Consider the following 16,824-nt stretch of genomic DNA (forward strand, 5'->3'; position numbering starts at 1 on the left):
TCAATTATCCTTTTTCTTTTACAGTGATAACAATATTTAAACTTGAAAAAAAAACAGCGATGTAGCAAATACCTGATTATTTTAGGAATCTCTAAAAAACGTTTCATGTAAATCCTCTCTTTTTGTCTAAAATTGCCAGTGCATTTGGGCACAAATGCTGCCGAACTGCTCGCTATCCAATGTTACACTGCGTCTGATCGTGCGTGATGGTGGCCGGGTAGTGAAGGGGGCAGTCCGGATCCCCAATCACACCTCAGCTTCTGATTGGTGAACACAAGCACGTTGAACTTCAGCGAATCAAAGTACCCTCCAGTTCTTAAAGCTGGAAGCTTTCATTAGCGCCTTTTCTTTGATTTATTGTTGTACAATCAAAAATACAATTAAGATTTTACTTCAGTTGTTAGCAAATTCTGTGTTGCAGAAAATGTTCTGGCATGGAATTACAACAACCGTCAGATTTGTAGAATATACAATATAAAATAAATTATTTCATAGAATGGAATCATAGAATCCCTGCCGCCCTGAAAGAGGTAATTCGGCCCATCCAGCCTGCACGGACAATATTGCCGTCCTATCCCTGTAACACCACGTTTTTACACTGACACTAAGGGACAATGTAGCATGGCCAATCAAAATAACCAGTACACCTTTCGGCTGTGGGAGGAAACCTATGCCGACATGTGCCGACTCCACACAGACAGTCGCCTGAAGCTGGAATTGATCATGATCCCTGGTGCTGGGAAGCAGCAGTCCTACCCACTGTGAAACCCGTGCCACCTAAATTATATTACACTGTGGAGACTAAACGCAGACTGGGTAACCGCTTTGAGGGCCATCTTCGCTCCGCCCACAAGCATGACCCCAAACTTCCAGTCACTTGCCATTCTAACTCAGCACCTTGCTCTCATGGCCACATGTCCATCCTTGGCCTGCTGCAATGCCCCAGTGAAACCCAAAGTAAATTAGAAAAACAACATTTCAAATGTTGTGGTGCACACAACATTCGGTCCAAAATGGATGAATGGTTAGCGCAAGGAGCCATTACAGAGACATGATGCAAGGCGACTAAGACTCAGCGCTGAATATTGAAGGGTACCTGACATTTCGAAAAGACAGGAAATTCAGCAAATGCGTTGTGTAGGTCTGTTAATTAAGGATGCCATGAACAAATGTTGGCAGGCTGGAATCAGGGGAGCGACACAGGCTTCAGTTTTGGAGCATCAAGTATTTACAATCCATATCAATGACTTGAATGAAGGGGCCCAATATTTTAAAATTAAATTTGCCAATGACATCAAGATCGGTAGGAAAGTAAGTTGTCAAGAGGACAGAGAGACTCTGCAAAGGGACACAGACAGGGTTGGTAACTGGGCAAGAATTTGGCAGATACAGTACAATGTAAAGTTTTCCACTTTGTCAGGAAGAATCGAAAATCGCGTTGCTATTTAAAACGGGGGCGTGGGGTTGGGGGTGGCGGGGGGGGGAGGGGGGCGGACATAATGTGCACACCGGTGGTCTCCTTTAGGCATGTTCACTACGACTCGCACCAAATTTTACAGATGCGCCACAGAACGTATCCTATCCGGATGTATCACAATTTGATATATCTCCTGATCTGACCAAGCCCACATGAATCTCCAGAGAGTGGGGAACGTAGCCCTATCCATCAAGCAAACCAGCCTCCCATCTATTGACTTTGTGTACACTTGCCTCTGCTCCGCGAAAGCAGTCAGCATAATCAAGGATCCGCAGACCTCGGACATACACTCTTCCAACTTCTTCCATCGGGAAAAATATACAGGAGTCTGAAAACACGTATCAACAGACTCAAGAACAGCATCTTCCCTGGTGCCATCTTTTGAATTGTCCTATCATATGTTAAGCTGATCGGTCTCGTCACCTTACCTATATTCTACACACTTTCCATTCCTTCTCCCCAATGTACTCTGTGCAGGGTGTGTTTTGACTGTAAAGCCGCCAAGAAACAATACATTTCACCGTATCCCAATACATGTGACAACAAAAATCAATCAGCTCCTTATTTGGAAAACGGTGTAATTGCATTAGAACAATTTGAGATAAGGTTCACTTGACTCATTCCTGGAATAAGCAAATTATTTTGTGGAGAAAGGTTGAACAGGTTGGACCTATATCGATTGGAGTTTAGCAGAATGAGAGATGATCTTATTGACATAGAACATAGAACATTACAGCGCAGTACAGGCCCTTCGGCCCTCAATGTTGCGCTGACCAGTGAAACCAATCGAAATGTGCAAGATCCCTGGGAGACTTGATGGGGTGAATACCCGGGAGGGTGGTTTATCTTGTGGGAAGAATAAAACTAAGGGGCAGATTTTAAGAATAAAATATCTACCTTTTAAGATTGAGATGGGGGCGGGGTGGGGGTGGGGGGAGGTTGATTTCCTTAATGGGTCGTTAGTACGGAGAATTGTTTTACCCCAGAAAGCAGTCGAAATTGGGCCATTGAATTAACTGAAGACTGATTAGATAGATATACGATAAGCAAGGAATTCACGTGTTATGGAGACAGGTGTAGAAAAGGGAGAGCAGACTGGAAGTGCAGTTGAGACCAGAGCCAGATCAGCCATGTTCTTACAGAATGGGGGAGGAGGCTCGAAGGGCCTGCTCTGCTCCAAAGTCCTATCTCACTACGTTTCCACGACCTATTTTAAACTGCTATTCTGCTACCATCTAAAACACTTTTTTATCGCATCGTAAGGGGGACACATTTAAGTATTTGTACAATGTTCAACAAAGTGACCAGGGTGTGAAATTAGCTTGGAAATACAACGAATTACATATAATCACATAAGAATGTTAAATCCTTCTACAACGTACCATAACCCAGCAATGAAAAACAGTTGTTGACAGGAAATAGAAATAGGAAGAAAGCTGCCAATGGTATAAGTACTCACTTATTTCCATCCTGTTCATTTAAATTGACAGGATTTTCCCAACATATCTGCAAATAAAAATGAAATCTGTGAAGTTGTTTCTCTTTTATTAAATCACCTCACCTCTGCGTTTACAGGGCTGCTGTAATTTTCAGAATTAATCACTCTCGAATTGTCCATCACCACAGATTCATTACGGAGATAATTCTTGTCTGTAGATGACCTGCCTCTGCTAGCAGTTACGAATCCTCTCTTTGTTGACTGCAATGTTGAACATGACTCGTAGCGGAAACTCTGAGAGAGTGGATCACCCCCGAATACCTCAACATAGTTGGGTGGTATCTGAAGATTTCTACTGGCCTTTTGAATTCCATTCAGAGAATGTCTTGTTTCGAAGCAGCAACAGACTTCCAGTGAACAGTGCTGACCTCCAAAAGCATTTCTGCTTTTATGAATCTTCATAGCGAGGATAACTAAAATCACCAGAAAAATGCTTGAAATTAAGCCTAATGCTATGACTAGGGAAAGGCTCAGATCAGGAGTGAACCCTGGATCTTCAGGCGATCTAGTGACGCTGGAGAAACTTTCAGTGCTTCCACCTCCCACAGATAAGATCATGGTCACTGTGGCAGAAAGTGATGGTGTTCCATTGTCTTTTACCACAATCACCAAACTTTGCTTAGAGGCATCTTTATTCTCAAGACGACGGGTAGTCCAAATTTCTCCAGTGTCTGGTGAAATAGTAAAAAGGTTATGCTGGGTAGCCTGAAAAATGGAATAAGAAAGGCGAGCGTTCTGCCCTGCATCTGCATCAGTGGCCGATACCTTAGCAACCAAGTAGCCTGGTTCTGCAAACCTGGATATTGTCTCTGTTACCGCTGAGCCATACTCGGCTATTGGGTGCACGATCACTGGAACATTGTCATTCTGATCAAGGATAATAACATTCACTGAGACATTACTGGTGAGTGGTGGGTTTCCAGAGTCCATGACCTGAGCTTGGATCTGAAAGGTTTTCAATTTTTCGAAGTCAAAAGTTCTCTGAGCGAATATGGTCCCAGTCACCGAGTTAAGAGAGATGTAAGTGAACACCGAGGCATTCTCAACTTGTGTCTCCAGAATAGAGTATTTAAGTCGAGCGTTCTGTCCAACATCTGGATCAAAGGCTGAAATGGAAAATATAGAAGCGCCAATAACATTGTTCTCCATGACGCTTGCTGTGTAGAAAGACGGCGTAAAGCGTGGGGCATTGTCATTTATATCTGAAACCTCTACACGAATGTTTTTTTTGGATGTCAGAGGAGGATTTCCTGCATCCGTGCATGTTATAGTGACGTCATACTTGGAGGCATTTTCACGATCCAGTGGATGTTGAACAAGTAATTCATAATAATTCTTCAAAGAAGAATCGAGTTTAAAGGGGAGTTGGTTTGAAATTTGACATTGTACCTGCCCATTTCTCCCCGAATCTTTATCTGCTGCACTGAACAGAGCGGCTATAGTACCAACTGGAGCATCTTCTGAAACTGTGCTAGACAAAGATGCCAATGTCACCTCAGGTGCATTATCATTCACATCAACAATATTCACCAAAACTTCACAGTGGCCGGACATTGCGTCCGGACCATTATCGGTTGCTTCTATATTGATACGAAAGGCCTTGTTTGCTTCATAATCCAATTTACCTTTTAATCTGATTTCACCAGTTCTGGAATCCACTTCATAGATTTCCCGTAATCTCGCAGAAGTGTGGCTACTGAGCGAGTACATTATCTCTCCATTGGAACCATTGTCCAAGTCAGTGGCATTTAATAAAATTACCTGCGTTCCTTTGGGTGCAGTTTCCAATAGGGCGACTCTATAAACTGACTGAGGAAAAACAGGGGCGTTATCGTTTGTATCTTTTACTATGATTGATACCAGAGCCGTGCCCGATCTCACAGGGACCCCGCTGTCCTTGGCTATTAACGTTAAAACGTGGCTGGATTCAGCTTCTCTGTCCAATGGACTCTGCAGCACCAATACTGGCAAATTTTCCACCGCGTCGCTCACTTGCACATCGAGAATGAAATGATCGTTCGGAAGGAGCTCATAGGTTTGCAATGAGTTTGTTCCAATGTCCGGATCGTGCGCGGATTCGAGGGGAAAGCGCGTACCCGGTGTAGTGCGTTCTGAGATTTCCAGGCGGAATTGTTTATTTGGGAAACTGGGAACATTGTCATTCACATCGAGAATTTCCACTGCAACCTGGTACAGCTTTAAGGGATTTTCAAGCAAACAGTCCAAGGATATCACACAACTCAAACTACGCCCGCAAATCTGTTCCCTGTCAATTTTCTCCTTCACAAATAAAACGCCAGTGTTCAAATTTATATCCGCATATTGTTTCCTGGGCCCGGGTACAATCCGAAAACTGCGAGCCGAGAGCTGCTTTATATCTAAACCCAAATCATCTGCGATATTCCCAACAAAGGCGCCCAGTTGCAGTTCTTCAGGAATCGAGTAACGAATCTGTCCAAACACTAGATTCCACGAGGAGAATACACAATAAAATAATTGGCATTTTAGCAACCAATATATTTTATATCTCATTTCCAGCGAAAAACATTCCTCTTGTTTCAGAACGTGTCCGGACCATCAATTATCCTTTTTACAGTAATATCAATATATTTTAAACTTGGAACAATTGCGATGTAGCAAATACCTGATTGTTTTAGGAATCGCTCGAATTATTTCATTTAAATCTTATCTTTTTTGTCTAAAATTACCAGTGAATTCGTGCACAAATGCTGCCGAGCTGCTCGCTATCCAATGTTACACTGCGTCTGATTGTGCGTGATGGTGGATGGGTAGTGAAGTGGGCAGTCCGGATCCCCAATCACATTTTCGCTTCTCATTGGTGAGCACCAGCACCACCTTATGCGTCCAATGAAAACACGGTTAATTTCTTAAAGCTGGAATGTCTGAAATCAGTGCGGATACTTCGATTTATTGTTGCACAATTAAAAATTGATCTCTTCACTATTTTTGTTGACTACTCTATTCCTGTCTCTTGTGAAACATTATCCCTACAACAGAAGTATAACGAACTTAAATGTTAGCTTTGTAGAATATTTGACAGAGGAAAGAAGGAAAATAACAATGTAAAGAATCAGCCCCATTTCTTTAGCGTTCCCATGAATTTATATCATGTGATAGTCCATGTGTGATATTTCTATCCTGACTTCGCAACTCCAAGCAGCAGTTAATTCTTACTGACGAAAAACTAAGTTATTCCCTCAGTCCCCTCGAAAATTAATGAGGCATCTGTCCTGTATTGAGATATCCAAAATCCGTCACGTCATCAGCGAACCATATTATTAGACTATTATCTGACAGATAGCAACCTCCATTCTCTACATTTCAAATCAATTTTCCTCTGGAAAGAAATATGTTCAAATCTCAAATAAATAGGAAAAGTGCTGAATCAATTCCCTATACATTATATTTAATTCGACTTTAATTCTGTTTCCCTCTCCACAGGTACCGCCAGACCTACTGTGTATTTACAGGACTTTGTATTTTCATTTGAAATTTCCAGCATCTAGTTTTTAAAAATTTTATTTTCGTTTTTTTAATTTCAAAACCTGCATGAATGCTTACAATTCCACTCTTAACACCTCACCCTGCTACACTCATTTTCAAGTGAAGTTTTTCTTTCCAATTTCTTTATGGTATTAACTGTATTAACGACATGAATACATGAACCCCTGTATCCTGTTTTCTAAAGTGAACTTAATCAGTTTTGGAACACATCATCTCAAAGGCCTAATCATCATATTTTGCTTTCAAGTGTTAAGGCAAAAAAATATAACGTGCCATACTCAATAACTGGCTTCATACATCATTTGCATAACGCTAGCATAATAAAATGTCATGACACAAAAACCATTAACTGCTTGGTATCTCTCCATTTTCACTTTGCTATGTTCCTACCTCTTCAATTTTGCCTAAAAGCTTTCAGTCTTTGATATATTATTCCAATTTGTTGTTGCTTTTTGTACCAGATTATATACCTATCCACTTATTTTCATCTAAACATTCCACATCATTGTTCAATGTTTTCAAGGATATTGGCGATGCTCGCAAGGCAGTATTTGCTGCCCATTCTTCATTCCCTTTGAACTGAGTACTTTGCTCGTTCATTGCAGAAGTTCAAAAATAAGAACACAATGCTGTAAGTCTGGAGTCACATGTAATCAAGACATGTGAAATACAGTAGACTCTCTTTCCTAAAAGGACATTAGTGAACTCGATGGCTTTTTAAAGAAATTGATATTAGTTGTCATGCCACCATTACTTCGACCAGCTCTGCACTTAATTGTTAATTAAATTTAAATTCCCCCAACTGCCTTGGTTCGATTTGACCCATGTCTGCAAAGCATAAATTTGGGCATATGGATTACTAGTGTAGTGGCATTGCCACTGCCCCATCACCTGCCATTTAAGCAGTTATTAGAATTGTTAATTGTCGCTCTGAAGGTAATCTTTTATTTCATCTGAATATCTCCCTAAATAGCTATGCACCACTGGGAAAAGTAATTTCATTGCTACACCACACCCATGTGGTTCACAAACACTGTGGAGGCTAGATATCCCAGAAAGTACCCTTGAAGAAGGTATCATGAAGTTTTACTGCCAGTTTCTAATCTTAAATGTTGACTTAGTTCTGCAGCCTCTTACATTTAAACTTACATTAAGTATTAATGTAACTTTCATGTGAGGAACACCGAACATTTAATAACCCTACAAGTACAGAGCACTTCCCTTGGCAACAGACCAGGACTTTCTGCCAGATACTGCAAAAAGGATGGTTAATTTCTAGTTATTACAATCTCAGCTTGGCAGTTCGAAATAAGTAATGTCAGGATATCTATGTGTATCAGATCATCCTAAATTGATTAAGCTGTCTTGTATTGTATAAGACACCAGTTAGATCTCAGCTGGAGCATTGTGTACATTCTGGTCACCACCACTTTAGGAAAGAGGTGTACTTATTGGAGAGCATATAGGAGAGCTTAACAACAATGGATCTAGGGATGAGGAATTTCAGTTCTGAGGATAGATTAGTCAGGTTGGGCCTGTTCTCCTTCGAGAGGAGAAGGCTATGAAGAGACTTGACAGAGGTGTTTGAAGTCATGAGCAAACCGAACAGAATAGGTAGGGAGAAACGTCCAGCTCGCAAAAGCATCGAGAATGAGAGGCCATCAATTTAAAGTGATTTGCAATAGAAACAAATGTGCTGTGAGAAAAGACATTTTTACAGCGGGATATAGATCAGTTGCAGATATGGGTGGAGAAATGGCAGATGGAGTTTAATCCAGGAACGTGTGAGGTGCTGCGCTTTGAGAAATCAAATGTTAAGGCTGAATATACAGTTAATGGCAGGACTCTGAACAGCATTGATGTCCAGAGAGATCTTGGGATTCAAGTCCATAGCAAACCAAGAAGGTAGCTGGAGAAAGAGTTGGTCCATTCAAAAACGAAGGAGGGAAATTATGTGTAGAACCAAAGGAAGTGGGTGAAATCCTTAATGAGTTCTTTGCATTGGTATTCAGAAAGGAGAGGAACACGTTGATTGATGGTGTCTTGGAGGAGTATGTAAGCCCTGTAGAGCAAGTCACCATTACGAAGGACGAAGTGTTAGGTGTATTAAAAAACACTAAGGTAGACAAATCCCCAGGGCCAGGTGACACCTATCCCAGGTTGCTGAGGGAGACAAACGAGGAAATTGCTGGTCCTCTAACAGAATTGTTTGTTTCCTAGTTGGCCATAGGTGAGGTCCCAGAGGATTGGAGGATGGTCTATCTTGTCCCTTATTTAAGAAGGGTCGCAAGGGTAAACTGGGTAATTATAGGCCAGTGAGCCTAACGTCAGTGATAGTGAAATTGCTGAGGAAGATTCTTAGGGATAGGATCTCTACACATTTGGAACTGAATAGTTTTATTAGCGGCAGACAGCACGACAGAGGTCATGTCTCATTAATTTGATTGAGATTTTTGAGGAAGTGACAAAAATGATTGACGAGGGAAGAGCTGTGGATGCTGTCTACATGGACTTTAGTAAAGCATTTGACAAGGTCTCTCATGGTAAGTTGCTGCAAAATGTTAAATCACACGGGATCAAGGGTGAGCTAGCTGGATGGATTCAGAGCTAGCATGGCCATAGAAGACAGAGGGAAGAGGTTGAAGGGTTGTTTCTTTCTGAATGGAGGTCTGTAACTAGTGATGTTCCACAGGGATCAGTGCTGGGACCTCTGTTCTTTGTAATACATAGAAATGACTTGGAAGAAAATATAACTGGTCTGGTTAACAAGTTTGCGGATGATACTAAGGCTGCTGGAGTTGTGGATAGTGATGAAGATTGTCAGAGAATACAGCAGGATATAGATAGGTTGGAACATTGGGTAGAGAAAATGGCAGATGGAATTTCAACTGGACAAATGCAAGGTGATGCATTTTGGTAGATCCAATTCAGGTGGGAGCTATGAAATAAATGGCAGAACAGTCAGAAGCATGGACACACAGTGAGATTTGGGAATACATGTCCACAGATCCTTAAAAGTGGCAACACAGGTGGAAAAGGTGGTGATGAAAGCATATGGCATGCTTGCCTTCATTGGCTGGGGCATTGAGTATAAAAATTGGCAAATGATGTTACAGTTATATAAAACGTTGGTTAGGCCACATTTGGAATACTGTGTGCAATTCTGGTCGCCACGCTACTGGAAGGATGTGGTGGCTTTGGAGGGAGTACAGAAAAGGGTTATCAGTATGTTGCCTCGTATGGAGGGCATTAGTAAAGAGGAGAGATTGAATAAACCGGGATTGATCACCCTGGAAAAATGGAAGCTGAGGGGGGCGACCTGAAAATAGTTTATAAAATTATGAGGGGCATAGATAAGGTGAACAGTTGGAAGCTTTTTCCCAGGGCAGAAATGACGATCACAAGGAGGCACAAGTTCAAGGCAAAGGGGGAAAGGTTCAGTAGAGATGTGCGGGGGAAGTTGTTTTACACAGAGTGTGGTGGGGGCCTCGAATGCACTGCGAAGTGAGGTGGTTGAGGCAGACACATTAGCGATATTTAAGCCTTATCTGGATAGGCACATGATCAGGAGGAGTATAGAGGGGTACAGACAATTGGTCTAGGTAAGAGAACATGATTGGCGCAGGCTTGGTGGGCCAACGGGCCAGTTCCTGTGCTGCACTGTTCTTTGTTCTTTTGTTCTTTGTTCTAACTGAAAGTGGCACGCAAGTAGATCGGGTGGTAAAGAAGACGTATGGCATGTTTGCCTTTATCAGTTGGGGCATCGAGTACAAGAGTCAGGATGTCATGTTGCAGGTCTATAAAATTTTGGTGAGGCTGCACTTCGAGGATTGCGTTCAATTCTGGTCAACACATTACAGGAAGGATGTGGAAGCATTAGAGAGGGTGCTGAAGAGGTCTACCAGGATGCTGCCTGGATTAAAGTGTATGAACTCTCAGGAGAGGTTGGACAAACTCGGATGGTTTCTCCTGGAGTGGTGGAGCCTGAGGAGAGACCTGGTAGAAGTCTGTAAAATTATGAGAGGCATTGCTAGGGTTGACTGTCAGAATCTTTTTCTGAATGTCTAATCGTAGGCTGCATGCCTAGTAGGTTAAGGGGGCGGGGCGGGGGGGGGGGGGGAGTTCAAAAGGGATGCGAGGGGTAACATTTTTAAACAGAGAGATATAGGTGTCTGGAATACGGTGCGAGGGGTGGTGGTGCAGGCAGGTTGGAAAGGGGCGTTTAAGGGGCTTTTAGATAAGCACATGAATATGCAAGGAATATAGGGATATGGACCAGGGGCAGGCAGAATGGATCAGTTTACTTTGACATCATGTTCAGCACAACATCATGGGCCGAAGGGCCTGTCCCTGTGCTGTATTGTTCTATGTTGTATGTTCACACAGTGAGTGGTTCAGGTCGAGAATGCACTGCTTGGGTGAATGGTGGAGACAGCATATCGAGGCATCATTACACATATCAAGTGCACATTACACAACTATTTAAATCGAAACAATGAACAAGAATATGAGGAAAAAGCAGGAGAATGGCTCTGAGTTATAATGCTAATTTGGAAAGCCGGTGCAGGCTTGATGGTCTGAATGACCCTTTTCTGCACCACAACAATTCTGCCATTCTGTACTATAAGAAAACTACCGACCTCTGCATTTTGCATTCTCATTTCATCTAGATAACTTGGAGATTGTTCTATTAGCGTACAAACCCATAACCATTCTCACTTCTGGATTGTTGTCAAATGTCTATTGCAAATGGGAGTTAACGAGACCCATTGATTTACTCGAGCTTGGAATTCAACTATGTTTTGAAGGCGAAATCTTTCATTTGTAACATCTTTTTCGGGCACCTGTGCAACCTGGCTACAATTTGTGCATCTTGTGAATAATTCAGGAATGTTTTCTCAACTTGGTTAGTGGGTGGACTGCTATGTTTTCAGTAGCATAATGTTTTACTTATTTTTTTGAATATTGAAATCAATGAGCAGTCTTTAGATGCCTCGCTGCTGTCTTTGTAGAGAATTGCATATCAGAATCAGGTCTCAATGAATATTTCATTATGCTTGTGCTGTGGTGATTTTGCCAAGTCAGAAAACTGTTGTTCTAATTAATGATTTTGACCTAGTTATGCTAATTTGGGCCACAAACGTCTAAGCCAGGAGAGGAGGTTGGCACATTGATTGAGCGCATTGTCATTTTGCGCTAACGCATGGGGTTCAATTCCACCCAGGAGAACTTGATGAAATGTTCATCTCTCCTTTTGCTATTACGTGTCAGATATTGCAGATGCCAGATTCCTGCCGCATCTTTGGAGCACAATGGAACCCAAGACAGTGGCTGGATTTGGATAGTGATTCCTTGTGCAGCCTTTTCCAAATAGCCTGATTTCCACCACCCACCCCCATCTCCCCCCATGTTTACGCATATGAACGGCAGTTTGTTCACTGATATCGATATATCAGTTCGCAAGATATGATACGGAATCTCACATGACACTAAAAGTATTCAAAATGAATATCCTTTAAACATTGAATTAACTTAAAGTCAGTTTTTTGCAACGTCAGTGAAGCCCAAGATTGCCCGCTCAATTTAGAATGGTCTGACACTGAGGAATACAGAGGAGCATTAGAACTATCGTGCCGAGATCACAATAACTAAAAGATAACCAAGCAGATCTGATGTGGAACTTGTGTTCTGCTAGTAAGGAAAGTATTCGGTACTTGCGCGGTTTCGTGTGTACACAGCGTTTCTCACAAGATTGATAAATGTAAACGTTTAGAGTGCTTGGGACAAAGTTAACAATTGCCAAACACTTAAGTAAACTCCAGTAGGTTTAGAAAGTGCCAACAGTCGACATGCAGCTATATAAGACCCTCGTCAGACCCCACTTGGAGTACTGTGCTCAGTTCTGGTCACCTCACTATAGGCAGGATGTGGAAAAGATTGAAAGGGTGCAGAGGAGATTTACAAGGATGTTTCCTGGATTGAGTGGCATGCCTTATGAGGATAGGCTGAGGGAGCTCGGTCTTTTCTCCTTGGAGAGACGAAGGATGAGAGGAGACCTAATAGAGGTGTATAAGATGTTGAGAGGCATAGATCGGGTGGACTCTCAGAGGCTTTTTCCCAGGGTGGAAATGTCTGCTACGAGAGGACACAGGTTTAGGGTACTGGGGGGTAGGTACAGGGGAGATGTTAGGGGTAAGTTTTTCACACAGAGGGTGGTGGGCGAGTGGAATCGGCTGCCGTCAGTGGTGGTGGAGGCGAACTCAATAGGGTCTTTTAAGAGAGTCCTGGATGAGTACATGGATCTTAATAGGATGGAGGGTTATAGGTAGGTCTAGAAGGTAGGGATGTGTTCAGCACAACTTGTGGGCCGAAGGGCCTGTTTGTGCTGTAGTTTTTCTATGTTTCTATGTTTCTATTTCAGAACGGTTTAAACTTGAGTTTAATGTAAGAAGTTACATGTATTCACAAACGAATGTGTATGCATCTTACTGCTTGACATAAATAACACAGGGCTGGTGACAAGAAATGGAAATCGTGCAGGAAACTGAAATGATTGATCTGAGTTATTACATGCAACCTTTTCGTTTTAATTCACAGTATTTTCCCAAATATACTGGTGCAACCAATATATATCTGTGCAAATTAGGCCCGATTTTTAAAATAAACTCACCTCGGTGTTTAAAGGGTTGTTGTGATTTTTAGAATTAATCATCCCCTGGTATTCTTTCCTCATAGACTCAATCTGGAGATAGTTCTTGTCCGTAGATGACCTGACGGTGTTAGCAGCTATGAAGTCTCTCTTTGTTGACTGCAACGTTGAACATGATTCGTAGCGGAAACTCTGAGAAAGTGGATCACCTCCGAATACCTCAACGTAGTTGGGTGGTATCTGAAGATTTCGACTGGCCTTTTGAATTCCATTCAGAGAATGTCTTGCTTCAAAGCAACAACAAACACCCAGTGAACAGCGCTGACCTCCCAAAGCATTTCTGCTTTTATGAACCTTAATAGCAAGAATGATCAAAATAACGAGAAAAACGGTAGAAATTATCCCCAAGGATATTACCAAAGAAAGGCTCAGATCAGGAGTGAACCGTAGATCTACAGATGATCCACTGACGCTGGAGAACGATTCAGTGTCACCACCTACCACAGTTAAAATGATGGTCACTGTGGCAGAATGTGATGGTGTTCCATTGTCTTTTACCACAATCACCAACCTTTGCTTAGAGGCATCTTTATTCTCAAGACGACGGATAATCCAAAGTTCTCCAGTGTCTGGTGAAATAGTAAAAAGGTTATGCTGGGTAGCCTGGAAAATGGAATAAGAAAGGCGAGCGTTCTGCCCAACGTCAGCATCAGTGGCCGATACCTTAGCAACCAAGTAGCCTGGCTCTGCAAACCTGGATACTGTCTCTGTTACCGTTGAACCATACTCGGCTAATGGGTGCACGATCACTGGAACATTGTCATTCTGATCAAGGATAATAACATTCACTGAGACATTACTGGCGAGTGATGGGGTTCCAGAGTCCCTAACCTGAACTTGGAACTGAAAGCTTTTCAATTTCTCATAGTCAAAAGATCTTTGAGCGATAATGGCCCCAGTCTCCGAGTCAATTGAGACATAAGTGGACACCGATGTATTCTCAACCTGAGTTTCCAGGATAGAGTAGTTTAGTTTAGTGTTCTCTCCTATATCCTGATCATAGGCTGTCATGGAGAATATGGAGGTACCAACAACATTATTCTCCATCACATTTGCTGTGTATAAGTGTCTCGTGAACCTTGGCGGGTTGTCATTTACGTCTGAAACATCTACCCGAATATTGTTCTTGGATATCAGAGGAGGACTTCCTGAATCAGTGCAGGTTATAGTAACGTCATATTTTGGAGTACCTTCGCGATCGAGCTGATGCTGAATGAGCAAACTGTAATGGCTCTTCAAAGATGAATCTAGTTTAAAGGGCAATTTATTTGAAATTTGACATTGTACCTGTCCATTTCGCCCCGAGTCTTTATCTGCAGCACTGAACAGAGCGACTACAGTTCCAACTGGAGCATCTTCTGAAACTGTGCTGGACAAAGTCCTCAGTGTAACCTCAGGTGCATTATCATTCACATCAATTACATTCACTAATACAACACAGTGCTCGGGCACTGGGTGAGGACCTTTGTCGATTGCTTGAATGTTAATCTCAAAAGACTTTTTTTCTTCATAGTCCAGTTTCCCTTTCACTCTGATTTCGCCAGTTTTGGAATCTACATCAACGATTTCACGAACTCCAGCTGAACTGTGGCTACTAAGCGAGTACATTATCTCTCCGTTTAAACCTTTGTCCAAATCAGTAGCATTTAACCTGATTATTAGAGTTCCTATTTGTGCAGTTTCCAAGAGGCTGACTCGATACACCGGCTGGGAGAAAACAGGTGAGTTGTCGTTTGCATCTTTTACAATGATTTGAACCTGAGCAGTGCCTGACCTTACAGGGATCCCGCCGTCCTTGGCCATTAGAGTTAATCTGTGGGTTGATATCGTTTCTCTATCCAATGGCCTCTGCAACACCAGCACCGGTAACTTTCTTTCCTCGCTATGCATTTGTACGTCGACAATAAAATAATCGTTCGGAAGGAGCTGGTACATTTGCAGGGAGTTGTTGCCAATGTCCGGATCGTGCGCAGAATCGAGAGGAAAACGCGCTCCGGGCAATGCAATCTCAGAGATTTCGAGGCGGATTTGGTTCTTTGGAAAACTGGGAGCATTGTCATTAACATCGAGAATCTCCACTTCAACCCGGTGCAGTCTGAGGGGGTTTTCAAACATAACATCCAAGGACAACACACACGTGAGGCTCGGCCCGCAGAGATTTTCTCTGTCAATCTTTTCCTTCACAAACAGAACTCCATTGTTTAAATTGATGTCCACATACAGCTCCCCGGACCCAGGAGCAATCCGTACACTGCGGCCCGAGAGCTCCTTTGTATCTAAACCCAAATCGGCTGCGATATTTCCGATAAAGGCGCCGAGTTGCAGCTCTTCAGGAATCGAATAATGAATTTGCCCAAATGCAAAACTCCACGGGAATATACAATACAATAGCTGGCATTTTAGGAAGCAATATATTTGATATCTCATTTCCAGTCAACACATTCCAATTATTTCAGTACTCGCACGCACCAATCATTATCCTTTTAAATGTTGTTTGTCTCGTTTGAAAAACAAAAGCAATGAGCTACGATGTGCTAAGTACCTTGTCGCTTTCCGAATCGCACGATTATTTTTCAGTCAGACCTGTTCATTTCTCTCAAATGTGGCCGAGCTGCTCGCTGTCCAATTTTACACTGCGTCTGATCGTGCGTGATGGTGGATGGGTAGTGAAGGGGGCAGTCCGGATCCCCAATCACAGCTCAGCTTCTGATTGGTGAACAGAGCCACAAAGAAATTCAACCAATTAGAATGCTGTTCGTTTCTTAAAGCAAGGTCTTAAACCAGCGTTGAATACTTACAATTTGTGTTGCACAATTAAAATTGTGTTAAGGTTTTTTCAGCATTGTGAATATTGTTGTTTGTTGTGAAAATAAGGTTTGACCCGAATAAATGAATAACTTATGATCAAAGGTGGCCAATCCTCTGAGCAGATATAACGTCATAAGAAGGGAATAAGGGAAGAAATCTGCAGATTTCATTACATCCAACCATTCAATTTCATTGCCAGTATTGTTGGCCATGAATGTAAAACCATTGCCTGCCAGGCCATTCGTCATTGTCTCGTTGCTAAAACGATAGGAATATTTCCGGCTCCAGAATAAGTTCGCTCCTGTAACTACTTTTATTTGTTTTAGAACCTTGGGCAGTGGATACATTTTTCTTGCTGCTCGTAAGCTCAATAGAACGAGTTAATTGTAAATGTTATCTTATATTTAACCCACGTGAACATTTTATACCTCAATCTATGTTTTTAATGAGTAAATGCCACTCTGAAAATAATTACGTTTCCTTTGCCCCTAACTGCCCACATAACGCGTTGTCACTGAGGAAAGTATTAACATGAGTAAACCATTTGGATTACAACACTTGTGAACAGTGGGAAGCCAAAAATCGGCGTTTGGAAAACACACCAGGAAATAGTAACAAAATACACCTGCTTTTTGGCACTATGCATATTTTCATTTAATACATTTTATGAGCCTGGAACTCCAGAACCCTTCTCCCTCGTGGACTGTTGACACACGTCTATTACATATCTAAACAAAATACATATTTTATTGACTTTAGTTTAGATACGTGGTCTGAAATAGTGGTTAAAACGCACAAAGATGCCAT

The 16,824-nt window shown here is 42.1% G+C and overlaps 1 protein-coding gene and 2 pseudogenes across 2 annotated transcripts in view; all 3 read right to left on the reverse strand.

Annotated features, from left to right (window-relative positions):
* LOC144505587 (uncharacterized) overlaps window positions 1–16,824 on the reverse strand; it is a 285,648-nt gene that overhangs the window by 193,964 nt on the left and 74,860 nt on the right. The window lies entirely within an intron of this gene.
* On the reverse strand, window positions 3,030–5,507 carry LOC144505431 (protocadherin-10 pseudogene; annotated as a pseudogene). Its single transcript, XR_013499811.1, has one exon. The product of XR_013499811.1 is annotated as a protocadherin-10 pseudogene (transcript).
* LOC144505559 (protocadherin-10 pseudogene) lies at window positions 13,156–15,636 on the reverse strand (annotated as a pseudogene).

Source organism: Mustelus asterias, chromosome 16 (assembly GCF_964213995.1).
Source record: "Mustelus asterias chromosome 16, sMusAst1.hap1.1, whole genome shotgun sequence".
NCBI lineage: Eukaryota > Metazoa > Chordata > Chondrichthyes > Carcharhiniformes > Triakidae > Mustelus > Mustelus asterias.